Below are 12,206 nucleotides of genomic sequence, written 5' to 3' on the forward strand. Positions count from 1 at the left end.
CTCGCACCCTGCCCCCCTCCCAGGTGTCATCCGTGGCGGCGAGGTCGCGGGACGGGGTTTTATAACGCGAGCTCCGCGCCGGGAACTCACATTCCTGCCAGCGAGTCGTCTTTGACCGAGAGCCAGTTAAACCAGAGCGCCGGAGCTAAATCGGGGAGGGCGGGGGGGGGGGGGGGGGGGGGGGGGGGGGGTTGCTTGGCGGCCAGGATTGAGGAAATTTCCTCCGAGGGATAAAGCGTTTCATTTTCGAGGTCCTTCGGCGCACAAACGGCGCGCGACGGCGCGCACTCGACAACCCGCCCGCCCACTCGGAAGCGCGCGCACGTGCTAAAATAGCGCGGCGTTTGCTAATTGCTCTCGCCGGCCAAAAAAAAAAGAGAAAGAGGCTTGGTTGTCGCTGCCAGCGAACTTGAAAATGACTCATCGGTACGACACGTCGGTGAAGATCCGGCCCCCCCGCCGCCTAATAACATTGTTTATCTGAACGGCGGCGGTTTAATCCCACGTGGGAGGGCCGCGGCGACGAGCGCGTCCTCGCTCTTCACCTCCTCCTCCTCCTCTTTTGTTTGGGGTGTAAGAGAGCGAACCCTGGCCGCCGCCGCTGCCAGACAGCGCGTCAAATAAAGAGAGAGCATTAGCAGGCGAGGATATGAAAGGGGAAGCCAGATTCGGGGGGGGGGGGGGCGTGACAAAGCAGGCATTCACACGCAAGCGCTGGATGTTAATTAGGGACTCTGGAGTTTGATCTCTATCTGATCAAAAGGTGCCCGGCGTTTATTCTCCGTCCCACGCTCCGCCCACCGCGCGTCCAGGGGGCGCGCGCTGGAAACCGCCGCCGCCGCGTGGTGAGCGAAAAGTAATTAACACGTTTGTTTTCCGCTTTAGATTCTTCTTCTTCTCCTTCCTTTTCCCTTGTTGTTGTTGAATGTGCTACGACTCGGGCCGCCGCTAATCTCCTGCAAAGCTGCTTTGGATTACGTGCGGCGCCGCTGATCTTCTGCCGCCGTTCTTCTTTTATTTTCAAGTTTGTTTCGGTGAACCGACAGAGCGGCTTCGCCCACTTTTATTTGAAAGTCACATTTTCTTTTTGGCGGCTTTGTCTTTCGCCGACGGCTCAGACGCCGGCAGCTCATCGCAAAAGGCGAAGACGCACGATTCCTCTGCGACAACGCGGCACAAACAGGAGGGGTGTCGCCGGGAATACCGCGACCGTCGCAACCACTTCGCGGTGGAACCCGAAGCCGAACGCTAAAAGCGAAGACGTCGCTCGTCGCTGCGACGGGAGCGGGAAAACGACAAGGTTCCTGGCGGGAACATGACCGGAAAATGTCCGTTTAAGGGCAGAGCTAAAGGAGAGGACGCAAGACTCCCCTGAAATAGGGTGTGCAAAATAATAATGACGCTTGGAATTGTCGTATCGGCCCCGAGGCCCCGGACGGGACTCGGCGCCATGGCAACAGGCGTGACGGAAAAGCAACCGCCGCTTCATGGTACAGCTGAGCTAATGTTCTTGCACGCCTGCAGCTAATCGCTAGAGGCTAAGTTGTGGAATATTCCCGTGACGGTTCCTGTGTGACTCCACGCCAAAGTGAGAGCTTCACCGCGGACGGACAGAAAAGCCGCCAGCTAATCGCTGAAAGTGAACAGGTACGATTCTGAGCAGGAAGTGACTCGGCGGTGCGGCGCAGGTTCTCGGTTTACGCCACTGCGACTGCGTTGCCAAATATCTTCTTGTGCGCCAACGGGGGGCGGCCGAACACAAGGACGGAGGGTCGTCCTGCGGCAGCACCGGAAAAACTACTGGGAATGGAACGCCACAGTTTTCATAACGCCGCGCTGGAAAAGTCGCCCGAACCGCTCCCGCGCTCTTGTCCTTACGGGCCGACGGCGGGAAGCCGAGGGAACCGTTCCCCGCCATCTCGAGTCGTATGCAAAACTTTTTGGGACGAAAGGAAAGGAAAGTAATTTAATCCTCTGTCAATTTCACCGTCGCCTGGGCTAAGCCGCTACAATCCCGCCGCGCCGCTCGCTCTTCTTCCCCTTGTTTTCGGCCTGAAGCGACGCGTCTTCACCAAGAAGACCTTTATTCACTTTTCAATTCAAATGTGAAGCGTCTTTCTCTAGAAATCCGGGTATCTTCTCTGAGGTGGTGCCGGGCTCCCCTCGGAAGGCCCTGTGATTGACAGCTGTCCGGTCCAGGTGAAGCTCCGCCCCCTGGGGGGGGGGCGACCTTCGACCATTATGGTGACTTTGGCGACGGCCTAAAAGCTCAGGATCCGTCCTGTGATTACGATCTGTCGCAAGGTCGTCGTGACCTTCTGATCCCCGACCTTCAACGGGCGCGTCCAATTGGCGCGACGAGGCGGGCGCCGCTGACCTTTGACCCAGGATGTGAGCGCTGAGCCGGCGGCGGCGGCGGCGGCAAAGTGCGAGCCAAATCAAACAAAGGCAAACAAGCAAACAAAGAGAGCGGTGCAGCGGTGCGTGAAATTCATAGCCACAGGTGTGTGTGTGTGTGTGTGTGTGTGTGTGTGTGTGTGTGTGTGTGTGTGTGTGTGTGTGTGTGTGTGTGTGTTACAACGCTGACTGTTCATTTTGCTGAAAAAGAAAAACAGACCTTTGCTGCCATTTGCATTTGTTCAGGGACCTGCTGCCCTTCTTTATGCGGACACGCACACACACACACACACACACACACACACTCACACACTCACACACACACACTCATGCACACACTCATGCACACACACCCCAGGGTACGGAGCAGAGTCTGCACCAATTACAGCAGAAGTAACTTCTCATTAAGCGTCAGATGAAGTCAGGTGGCGGCGGCGGCGGCGGCGGCGGGGAAGAGGAAGAGGAAGAGGAAGAGGAAGAGGAAGAGGAAGAGGAAGAGGAAGAGGAGGACAAGGAGGATGGAAGGAACGTCGGCGCGGCAAAACGTGGCCGTTTAACCGACTCACCTGGAGCCATGATTCAGCGCTGGCCCAGGAGGGGGGACTCAATCACACGGGTGTTTCCTGCAACACGCTCAAGCTAACAGTGGTTGCAAGGAAACACCTGACGGTGGGAGGAAAGGTGGAAGCCACTGAGGAAGAGGAGGAGGAGGAGGAAGGCTGGAGCTCAACGGTCCATATCAGGACCTCAGCAGGAACATGGGAGGAAACTCCCGCCGGACCTCTGGCACGGCGCTCTGCTCATCCATCATCCGGAAGCATCCGGCGCCGCCATCACAAAGGATCTCATAACAACAACTCCTTGTCATGCTAGCGGGCTAACAGGCTAACTGCTTATATTGCTACTTTCTCCACTCAGAAATCGCGCGTGTGTCCGCGAGACGTCGGAGACGGGCGCGCACGTGAGATCTGCTTGTGCGCGGGCATCCGGCGCACGTGTCGCGGGAAGCGGCGAGACATTCAAGGTTATCTGAGAAAGTTGGAAGCCGAGCCTCCATGATTTATCAGTTCTAATGACCTGAGAGGACGCCGGCGCAGAAATACATCAAGGAAAGAAACCCCCAAAAATGATTTATGTATTTATTTATTCCTTCATTTATACCATTCAACTATAACCAATAAAATTCAAGTCATACTTTTTATGAAATCGTTAATATGCTTATAGTTTTTTTAAATGTTCTTAAATTGATTCATGAGTCATGTTCAATTCTATTTATAAAATGACCCCCCGCTCTTTAACAGTTAATTACTGTTTAATAGCGAGCTGATCCCCTTTGTGCTTCCCTCTCGTCACGCCGTTTGTTTCCCTTCCATCCACAGCCGTCGCCATGGTTACCGTGTGTTTAACTAAAGGAGGGATTTACAACTGCACTCTGGAAAAACACACTGAGTGGGAGGGAAGGGGACAGGTGGGTCGCCGAGGGGGCCGGAACCCGGTGGAACCGGTGGAACCGGTGGAACCCAGAGGAACCCAGAGGAACCCAGAGGAACCCAGGGGAACTGATGGAGCCCAATGGAACCGGTGGAACCGGTGGAACTCAGAGGAACCCAGAAGAACCCAGGGGATCCGATGGAGCCCAATGGAACCGGTGGAACCAGAGGAACCCAGAGGAACCCGGTGGAACCCGATGGAAGCGGTGGCCATGATGGACAGCCGAGGCTTGTCCCGGTCTGTATGTCCTCCCAGAGGTGGGGGGGCTCTGTGGGGAGCAGCTGGAGCTCGACAGCAGCGAAGGAAAAACGCCACGCCGTGGGCAAACACACACACACACACACACACACACACACACACGCACACACACACACTCGGGCACTGACAGTCCTATTAGGCCTGAGCGAGGAGGAATTTGCCTTACCTTAGCAGAAGATCCCTCATGGCCCCTGACAGCTGTGGCAGCACGTCATGGCAGCTTGCTGATGAGAACCCAGAACCCCCCGAACCCCCCGACCAACACCTCCACCTCCACCTCCCCCTTCAATTTGTAGCACTTCAAATAATAGAATCTCTCTCTTTTCCTTCTTCCTTTTCTTCTTCTTCTGACTTGCAACAGAAGAAATGGGACTAGAAAATTCAAAGTTTGGTTGAGCTGCTGTGAAAGGCAGGCAGGGCGAAGCGTGGGGGGGGGGGGCTGACAGACTTGACAGCGCCGGAAGCACACACACACACATACACACACACATATATATATATATATATATATATATATATATATACACTCACACACACACACACACAGGGCAATTCAGGAATTTGTATTCCATCTTCCATCTTGTGTAAACCCAACCTTTGCGCCCCCCCCCCCTCCTCCCCCCCCACGGGTGACAAGCCATATAAAATTGATCAATACAAACTTGTCAACCTCCAGCCGACAGGAGGGGAGAGATGGAACGGCGACTTGAAGGAGAAGAAGGAAGAAAAGAAAGGCCAGGAGAAACATGGAGCCCCGCAGAGACTCGTATCGCTGCTTCCTCGCCGTATGGGATTGTTTTCGGCGTCACGGCGTGCAGGACTTTTACAAAGTCGGGAGTTTATAACGCCGCCGCCTCAGCCTGACTCATGGGACGAGGGAGGGGGCTCATTTTGTCTCACACACACACACACACACACACACACACACACACACACACCGCAGCCAGGGCAAACAAGCCCAGTATGGATTTGTCGCTGATGGCAGGATCGGCGTCGTCGGAGCATCGGGATGGGGTGCGGCGGCGGTCGATGGGCCGCCGTGGCGAGGGGGGGGGGGGGGGGGCGTCGAGGCCGCCGCCATCTGCCCCCCCCCCCCCCCCCGACAGGCTCCGTCGACCGTGACCGGCGGAGACAGAAGCCAGTCAGATGAAACTGATGTGGACATCAGGTGGAGGATCCACTTACAGCTCGACTCGCCTGAGCGGCCTCTAGCTGCCCCCCCTCTAGCTGCCCCCCCCCCCTCTAGTTGCCCCCCCCCTAGTTGCCCCCCCCCCCCCCAGCTGCCCCCCCCCCCCCTCCAGCCCCGGAGACGGATCTATTTCTGCAGCTCTCCTGAAGGTGTTCGCCGGTGACTAAACACTCCCGGGTGACCTTATCAATGGTTTTATTATTCCTGCGGCGGGAGGGGGCGGGGCCTGAGGCGCGGCGCCGCGAGCAGGAAGCGACACTTTCTCAGCTGGGAGATTTAGAGCCCCCTCGCCCCCTCGCCCCCCCGCCGCCCCGCCGCCCCGAGCCTGCGATTATGCAAAGACACATCCGGGGATGAAAGGGACGCTTTGATCGCGGCGCTCGGGTTACCTTGATTCTGAGGTCACACTTGCCTTTTTTTTTCATCCACATTCCGGTTTCATCCATGTAATTACCTTCTATTCACACTGGATTATCGCCGCCGCCGCCGCCGCCGCCGCCGCCGCCATGGCTCCCGGGACGGGCACCCGGAAACATTTGCGCAGGTTCACCACAGGGCGGGGAGACCTTTTTCAAACCACGTGTTCCGCTTTCTTTGTGGGTTCGATCCGGTTTTGAACCACGACTGGTTTGTCATCTTAATCTGCGGTCGCGCTACGCGGCTGTCGCCATGGTTACCAATGTCGAGTTTGCGCCGAGTCGCCGTTTCCAGCGGGTTCCTTCGCGAGGGATCACGGGCTCCGTGATTGGTCCGACCGCAGACGCCGGAGCGCGTCACCGCAGCGTGTACGGGATAAACAAAGATGGCCGACAAGCTAGCCGTAGCAGTTGTTAGCGCAGCCGTCTGCTCCGTCCGCCATCATTGTAGTCCAGCGAGGCCTCGTCAGCCCCGTCCCTCCTCCGTCCGCCGTCTTCCCCGACTCCTCTTCCTCAACGGTGATGAATCAGTGATCAACACACACTTCCTGCTCGGGTTTGGCGGACAGGAAATGAGGTCACGTCTGTTTCCCCTGCTAGCACTGAATGGCGCTGATAGTCAATTGATTGATTGATTGATTCAGTGATTGATTGACAGCCGCTTATGGTGGGAAGGGGGCGGGGTTAAGTTACAACATCCATTGACTGAAAGGCTGCAGGCGCTAAAGGGTTAAATTCCATATTTCTGCAGAACACACACACACACACACACAGACACACACACACACCCTGTGTGCAGCGGTGGGATTACGCTCTGCAGGGGAGCAGTAATCCCCCTGGGGGACCAGACGGCGGTGGCGGCGACGGCGGAGAGGAAGCTGCTTGGACGTCTCCCGCCGTGACACCCGGCGGTCTCCAGGAAGTGACAGGAAATGGGCTGGCGAGGGGGGGGGGGGGGGGGGGGGGGAGGAGGGGTGACAGCCATGACAGTGGAGAGCGTGAAGACCTTGCAGAGCCTGACAGCGAGCACTGTGATTGGCCCAAAGGCAGCCTTGTCAGATTTGGAATGGTGGTGCGTGCACCGTGTGTGTGTGTGTGTGTGTGTGTGTGTGTGTGTGTGTGATCTAAAAAATAAGTTACACTAAACATGTGCGTTTATCAGAGGCCACATATGGAGATACAACCATTCACTCAGTCACGTGGCAATGAGGGACGTAGAAACATCTGCCCTCTCATTCAATGGAAGGATCAGCAGCAGGACATGAATGAATGAATGAACGAATGAATGAATGAATGAATGAATGAATGAATGAACGAACGAATGAACCAATGAATGAACGAACGAATGAATGAATGAACGAATGAACAAATGAATGAACATGTAGGAACCTTCTGCTCACTCCTGTTCAAGGAGCCTCAAGTCTTCAAGTCAGTTGTTCCTTGTTTGAAATGCAGATATGAAGCAAAACAAACATGAGTGCCTTCGGCAAAGTGTATGTTGAATGCACGTGCACACACACACACACACACACACACACACACTGGGAGGACACCGGCAAGGCCTCACAGCGACGCAAAGGGATGGAGGAGGAAGAGGAGGTGCAGACACCAAACCACGGCAGCACAAAAACATTCCCAACTAAACCACCATGGCGGTTCATACTTGTATGTGTGTGTGTGTGTGTGTGTGTGTGTGTGTGTGTGCCCGAAGGCAGATCCAGCAGACAGATGTTTCATGTTTTGTCCTCCTGGTGAGCTGGAGGCCTAACACTGGAAGGTCCCCTGGAAGGAGCAGGTCTGGAGGTCTTGGTGTCCTGAACCCTGGAGATGGACCGTCAAATACTCGACTTCTGACCGCAGCTCCACCAGAGGCCCTGAAGGCATCATCACCAGGTGGCTTCACACAAGCTCCGAACACAGAGTCAATGGATCGAATGCGCCATCACTCGATCGCTGAGAAGGAGTCCTGAACGCATCGTCACCATGTAGCTTCACAGACGCCAGGAACCCACGGGGACCAGATCACTGATCACTGCGAGGAACCCTGAAGGCATCATCACTAGATCACTGATCACTGCGAGGAACCCTGAAGGCATCATCACTAGATCACTGATCACTGCGAGGAACCCTGAAGGCATCATCACTAGATCACTGATCACTGCGAGGAACCCTGAAGGCATCATCATCATGATGGTTGTGTAGAAGCTCTGGACAGGTGTCACTGCTTGGCTGCTTGTATAATGGAATCTTACAAGAGCAGATGGGAGGACCAGCTATCGGATGTCCACACACACACACACACACACACACACACACACACACACACCCTTACACACAGATAGTTGATGGACCTGCAGGGTTACCAGCCGACCCACAGAGTACGACGGTGCTTCAGGACGGCGGGTTCTGGTCCGATAATAATTCATTCAGTGTCTCCACGCCGTCCTTGGATGGAGAGAAGAAGAGGGAGAGGAAGACCACGGGTTTGAGATGATCCGAGGCGGGTCTGGGACCTGGACGAGGCCCACGGACGCCGTCTGGCACGCCGCCCCGTTGGATGGACGCCGCCGTCGGAGCGTCTGCCAGAGAAGAACGGATGGAGTTTGGAAAAAAGGGAACGGGAAAGAAAACTGGATGCAGAATAGAGACGTTTCCACAAAAGGAAGTTCAGAGCATCGGCGAGCGAAGGAGAAGCCGACGGGGAGCGGCGGCGGCGGCCAATCGCGGGAGATGAGAAGTGAGGGGCGGGGCTTAACCGGGACCGCTCGGCTGTCAATCACGAGGCGGCGTGCGGAGGCACGTGACCGCTGACCTTCTGATTCAGGCCCGGGGGAAGACGGAGAACCCGAGCAGAACCGGAGACCAGGGAGGGGAGGAGGACGTTGCTGCAGATATGAAGCGTCTCCTTCTCCTGCAGGCCGCCGGGGGCGGGAGCGTCTCCGGCCTGACATTTGGCCGGGGGGGCGGGGCCTGGACGGGGCCGGGCGCCGGTCGATGGCGGCACGCGGCGGCGGCAGGAAGCCATCAATCCTGCTGCCAATTCTACAAGTTTGATTAATGGGCTGCGATTCAGCCCTGGGGGGGGGGGGGGGGGGGGGGCACCTGAGCAAGTCACCATGTAGCTTCACAGACGCCAGGAACCCTGAAGGCACCAGATCACTGATCACTGCAGATCAGAGAGGGGGGGGGGGGGGGGGGGCACCTGAGCAGGGCGGCTACATGAACATTAGCAATGCTAGCCTGCCGCTAGTTTTATCATACAAACGCTTTGGATGCTAACAGTCTCTGCTGGACTTCACACACACACTGATGCGCCTACACACACACACACACACACACACACACACACACACACACACACACACACACACACACACACACACAGCTGCCGTCCAAGGCTGCGGAACCATCAGGCACGGCGGGGGGTCGATGTCTTGCTCCAGGGCGGTTCAAACTACAAACCCGGTTCAGGGTCGGTCGTAAAGGCAAGGCTCCGCCCATCAGGCAGGGCAGGACTTCTGATCGCGTCGCCGTCTGTTTCCAATCACTAACGTCCCTCCGATCGGACGAGACGGAGGATCAGATCGATCCGTCCCTCCGTCCGTCTTCCAGACGCGCCCAAACCCAGGGTGAAGCACAAACATGGCCGCCGCCATCTTCCCTCCTTCCCCTCCTCCCTTCTTCCTCGGCCGGCGCTCAGAGCTACATCTTGATTTAAACTGGACGAGAAGGAACAGCAGGACGTGTGTGTGTGTGTGTGTGTGTGTGTGTGTCTGCAGCCAAGCAGATGTTGGCGTTCTGTTTCCTCCCTGCATGGAGGTGGGGGGGGCAGTCTGTTTATTAATAGTTTAATGACAAAAAAAGTTGAATGTGGTGGGAAGATGGTCATAAATTAATGAAAAAAAGAAATATAAGGAACTATAAAAAAAAAATTTAAAAAGGAAATTAAAAAATCTTAAAAAGATAATTCCATTAAAACACACACACACACACACACACACACACACACACACACACATATATCTATCTCATAAATATGTCATGTAAATAACTATAAAGCTGTCATTACACGTGTTCATTAAAGCTAATGTGGCATTAAGGCTAATGTGTGTGAGAATCCTGCCATATATGAGTGCACACACACACACACACACACACACACACACTTGCAGGACCTGGATCCTGGACGGCCTCCAAGTCCGGCTGAGCACTCAAACAAACAAACACTGGGCAGACCACGAGCGGGGGGGGGGGCTCGTCTTGTTTGCACTATTATCGTGTCGTACACGATTAATAAATCATTAATCAATATATATAGGTGCGCAGCGGTTAGCCCCGCCCACTCACTGCAAGCAGGTCGCTGATTGGACAGAAAGGCTGTATGTTTCCGTCTGTCGGCCCTGTGGCGGCTCTAAAGGCTCTGCAAGGAACGAATGCATGAAATGAGGGGCTTTTATTGACAAAAGAGTTCATCTTTTGTCGCGGTCAAAACATCAATAAATGTTCAAGCAGACGCGTCGGACCAGTAACCTGAGGTCTGATTGGTTCTCCTGCCGGAGCCTTGCTCGCGCGGCTCAGCGGAGTGAGCTAAATCATTCATCATCGGGCCCGTTCAGTCCAGAAGCCCAGATGTACTCCAGAACCAGAGACCTCCAGGCCGAACCCCGACCCGTCTGTGCTCATGGCGGCGGCGGCGGCGGCGGCGGCGGCGGCGGTGGCGCTCTCAGGCGAGCGCGAGCGGCGGCCCTGAATTACGAGGCGGGCCTTTCGAACGGCAGCTCGTAATTTCACAGATGGATGAGCGGCACCTGTCACGGCGGCCTGGAAAATGGGGCCGCCGTCCATATCTGGCTGCCGCCGCCGCCGCCGCCGCCGCCGCTCCCCCCGATCCCGCCCTCCGACGGCTCGTCCGATGTTACGCCGTGATCCGGATCTTTCTCGGCACTTCATTTCTGTAACACTTAAAGGGGCAGCGCTGGGCGGAACGTGCCGGAGCAGGTGAAGCAGGAAGTCCACCAACACCTCCTCTCCTGCACCGCGAGGCCTCACATCCTGGAACTATGAATATTCGGAAAAATGATAGTCGTAGTAGTCGTGCCAGTAGTCGTCGTAGACAGTGGAGTAGTTATAGTAGTAGTCGTCGTGGCAACGGCGATGTTTTCTGTGTGTTTTAAGAGATAAATGTGCGTTGCTAATGGTCTTGTCAAGACATTTCCTCAAAGTATCACTGTTGGCGCAGAGCTAACGGATGGCTAGTGGGTGGAAGTCCATCCACATGTCAAGCTAACACGAGCTAACGGTAAACCGCTCACAGCTTTGGGCGCAGAGGCTAAAAACAGATGCGCGGTGTTAGCAATATGAGCCTTAGCAGCATAACTTAAAGAGCGATACACTTGTTACTAATTTAATATGCTGTTAAATATTATCATATTATATACCAGACCCAGACCATGATAAATGTTAAACTATGCTAACATTGCTAACACGAGCCGCAGGTAACAGATGTTAATAAAACTGTTTTAATCCCTGAGGGAAGCAAGGGCAGAACACCAGAGCTCATTATTAGCTGTTAGCGTAGCAATTTAGCATGTTTTTAAAATTCATTTTCATTACGCATTAGTTACTAGTAACTGTTATAAACCATAATAAAAGCTAGAATTATAAGATATTTGTGACTAAATGAGACATAACATTAAATACCACCCATGGAAAATTTGCAGGTTTAATTTAATGAAATTGTTATGAATAAAATGTAGCTTTACTGTTGAAGAGGAGCTCAGCTGTGTTATAACAATGTAAATATATGGTAATTATCTACATCTGTGGGGACAATTAATAATGATAATACTAGTCATGTAATTGATAGCCCAGGATCAGGATCATTGATCTTAGTCACACACACACACACACACGCACACACACAGAGTGTGTTCAATAAGTCACTCAGGTTCATTATGGTATATTTGGCCGCTCAGGCCTTCATCCTCTGATCACTTTTCACTTATTGATCATCTGTGGTTTTTCCGCTGATTTCCCTTCCGGTTTCTTCCGAGTGACGGTCCGTTAATTAGCCCTTCATCACAGAGAAAGTTCATCTCCCAGTTATAACCATGTAATGAGCAAAAAGTCTTCAGCTGGCGGCGCTCGCTCTGCACAGCGTGACACAGTCACAAACACAAGGCAGAACTAATAGTAATAAGCGTAATAAAACCGCACATAAAATCAGATTACAGTCTTCTAATAAGATGAATTTTGCCAGGAAGTCTGTATTTTGTGTTTGTTGTGATTATAAAAGGCGGTGAGTCACGATCGCGTCGCAGCTTTCGTCTTTTAACGAGCCGAAAACGCCTCTGAATCGTCCAGATCTCCTACAAAATAATAGATTAATAAATAACCAAATAATAAGCGGTTTGCGGTGAAAAGCTTGGCCCCCCCGATGCTCGCCGCCGCCGCCG

Source organism: Fistularia commersonii, chromosome 1 (assembly GCF_037954325.1).
Source record: "Fistularia commersonii isolate RoL2024-O1a breed Wild chromosome 1, RoL_Fcom_v1.0, whole genome shotgun sequence".
Lineage (NCBI taxonomy): Eukaryota > Metazoa > Chordata > Actinopteri > Syngnathiformes > Fistulariidae > Fistularia > Fistularia commersonii.